The sequence below is a fragment of the Tupaia chinensis genome, unplaced genomic scaffold (genome assembly GCF_000334495.1).
Source record: "Tupaia chinensis unplaced genomic scaffold, TupChi_1.0 Scaffold149482_1, whole genome shotgun sequence".
NCBI classification, from domain to species: Eukaryota; Metazoa; Chordata; class Mammalia; order Scandentia; family Tupaiidae; genus Tupaia; species Tupaia belangeri.
Window position 1 is genome coordinate 474,849 of NW_006209326.1, and position 3,448 is coordinate 478,296.

Consider the following 3,448-nt stretch of genomic DNA (forward strand, 5'->3'; position numbering starts at 1 on the left):
GACCTCCAGCCCAGAGATTTGGTGTGGATAAAGAGATACGAGCCCGCTTTGCTGGAGGCCCATTGGACTGGCCCTTTTACCATCATCCTAATCACCTCCAACAACTGTCACGATTGCTGGGAAACCACATTGGGTTCATTCTACCCAATTTAAGAGGATTGACTCCACGGATGCTGAAACTTGGTGGCTACAACCCTTGGAAGATCCTCTAAAGGTGTTCTTACAGCGAGTCTCTTCCTGAGCATCTTCTTGGGGTGGCCAACAGAAATCCACTGGGATATACACCTGAGGGTTGTCACAACCTGTGAATGGAAGAGTCCTGGCAACTAACATCACAAGTGGTGAGCCATTCTTCTCCATAGACCTCTGCCGAATATTGGGGTCTAAGAGCTACTATCCAGGCTGGCCAACTGGATGGCAGCCCCAGCCTTAGCCTCAGACACATGGGCTTTGTTGGCAGACTTTATAGGATATAAGCTGAGGCAGAAGAGTTATGTCTATGGAGCCGGTCCTGGGAAAGGCCCAGCCACTAACCTACTGCATCAAGCCATGCGGGCAGCCATAAATGAATTTGAGACCCCCTTCCAGAGCACTGACTCTGACCCTACAGCTCGGCTACAATTGACCCCAGGCTCAGCCCAGTAATACTTCACTTAAGTCTCTGATAAACTTTTCCAAAGGGGCCCCAACTGGGGCCACCTTGTGGCTTTCTTTGTCTTTGTGGCTGCTGACAACAAGGGAATGAAGCTCTGACAACAAGGAATGGTGAGTGGCCTACCTGGAGACATGGCTGGCTAACTGGATCCACAGAAGTGGGGTCTGGGTGGAGTTCACAGCCCTATACAGGCATGGGACCCTGGAGGAGGCGCAACACCTGTGGGAGGGGAACTGGGCATCAGTGAGGACAGTGCTAACAGGGGCTATGGCACTGGGGGCCCTGATGACTGTAGGGGTCTTTTTGCTAAGAAGTGAAAAAGCCAGGGCCAGATGGGACTAGGTGAGACTGTGAGCCAAAAGAATAAATATAAAACAAAAAAGATGCCCCTGAGGAGAAAATGAGGTAAATGTATGGAAATGGAACAGATATGAGCAGAGAACTGGATCTTGTTTCATATCCAAGTGCTTCAACCTGGCCTCTTAGCACTAAGTATCCACTATTGCCCTTGCAACCTGAGGACATGGATTCAATGATTAATTTAAGATTAATTTAAGAAACACTATCAAAAATACACAAACACATGGAAACTGTACAGCCTACTTCTGAATGACTTCTTAACTACTAAAGAAATTAAGTCTGAAATTTAAAAAAATATGAAAACAAATGATAATGAGTACATGAGTTTCCATAATATATGGAACACAGAAAAGGAGTCATAAGAGGGAAATACATAGCAATTAGTGTACATAAATAAAAGATGGAAAGGTGGCAAATAGGTAACCTAACATCATGACTCAGAGAATTGGAGAAAAAAAACATCGACAAAACCCAAACAAAGCCAGGCGAAAAGAAATAATAACAGTTAGAGCAGAAGTTATAAAATAGAAAATAAATATGGAACACAAAAAAGGAGTCATAAGAGGGAAATACATAGCAATTAGTGTACATAAATAAAAGATGGAAAGGTGGCAAATAGGTAACCTAACATCATGACTCAGAGAATTGGAGAAAAAAAACATCGACAAAACCCAAACAAAGCCAGGCGAAAAGAAATAATAACAGTTAGAGCAGAAGTTATAAAATAGAAAATAAATGAGACATACAGAAAATAAATGAAAGCAAAAGCTGGTTCTTTGAGAACATTAAGAAGATTGACACACCAATAGCTAGACAGATAAAGAAGAAAGAGAGACAGTCCTTTTTGATGCAACAGCCGCCAGTTCCATCTCCAGACCTCTGGGCTGTAAGGAACATTGAGGCAGGGGTACTTCTGCCCCCACAGCTTCACTTCCAGGCTCCCCAGCCCAAGACCCACCCAGACCCTTAAGCAAATAGGCAGTTTTTTTCTTTTTTTTTTTCTTTGCTCATCTCCATTCTTTTGTTAATACACTCCTCTTCCTTTCCCCACAGACTGTCCTTTCTGCTACATCAGCTGCCAGTTCCATTTCCAGGCCTCTAGCAAAATCACTTGGTGCACAACTTTTTCTTTATTACCCTCCATACTCTTTTCTTTTCTCTTATATTATCTTCTCTTCCTCATCTTCCATCTTGCCAGAGGGCCTTAGTTAGGTCTAGAATCAAAGATCTGAAATTTCCTAGTAATGTAAGGTTCTCTGGGATCCTCCGTTGTACTAAACCACCTGTGAATTAAGAGATACTGCTCTTCAGATAACTGATTAGAGGATCTTTCTTGAGACCACATTACTAAAAACAACAGAACAGAGACTTTGGTACACATCAATTCACAGCAAAAGAGAAACACACTCCTAGTCAGTGAAACACTCTCCTAAGAGATATTAAAAAATGAGTACATGTGGGACCAGCAGGTGGCGTGGTGGTTAAGGTGCTGGACACTCCCAGATGGCTGACCATGGTTAAAGTCCTAGATCTGGTAGCTTGCTTTCTCACTTTCTCTTTCTCCTCTTTCTTTCTCTCTCTCTCTCCTCTCTCGTCAAATTAAAATAAATGAATGAATAAATAAATCTTTAAAAAAAATGAGTACATGTACCAATGGCTAGAAGTAGAAGAAGAGCCTCGGTCTGAATAAACAAGGAAATATGTCTGCAGCAAAGGAACAGAGTAACTCCACTCCATCTTTCGTGAAAATAGAGGACATTACCAAAATGTCAGAGAAAGAATTTATAACATTCATGGTGACCAAATTTTGTAAGTTGGAACAAAAAAAAAAGAGACAACACACTACAGGAAATTAGAAAGTCCTTCCATGACATGAAAGAATAAATGGACACTCTAAGAAAGAATGAGATGGAGCTATTACAGATCAAGCCTGTAATAGAGGAAATCAAAAACTCTCTTGAAAGTATTAAAAGTTGATTAGACCATGCTGAAGATCAAATCTGATGTAGAAGATAAAACCTCTGATTTAGAAAAAAAAAATACCAAAAAGAGAAGATTTTTAAAAATGAAGATAATATATTAGAAATACTAGACTCCATAAGATGCCCAAACATCAGAAAAATTGGCATCACAGAAGGTGAAGAAACTAATAAGGGCATGAAAAATCTATTCCATGAAATCCTGGAAGAAAATTTCCCAAGTCTAGAGAGACACTCAACCATCCAGACCCAAGAAGTACAAAGACCCACAAATAGAATAAACCCCAGAAGATCTTCCGCAAGGCACATCTTGACCAGGCTGTCCAAGACTACAGACAAAGACATGATACTAAAACTGGCAAGAGAGAAACGAGAAGTGATTTACAAAGGTCATCCCATCAGGCTAACACTGGACCTCTCAATGGAAACAATGCAAGCAAAGAAAGAATGGGAA

The 3,448-nt window shown here is 41.2% G+C and overlaps 1 pseudogene; it reads left to right on the forward strand.

Moving 5' to 3' along the window:
* Positions 1 to 414: 414 nt before the first annotated feature.
* Positions 415 to 997, forward strand: LOC102479747 (bcl-2-like protein 2 pseudogene; annotated as a pseudogene).
* Positions 998 to 3,448: the final 2,451 nt, after the last annotated feature.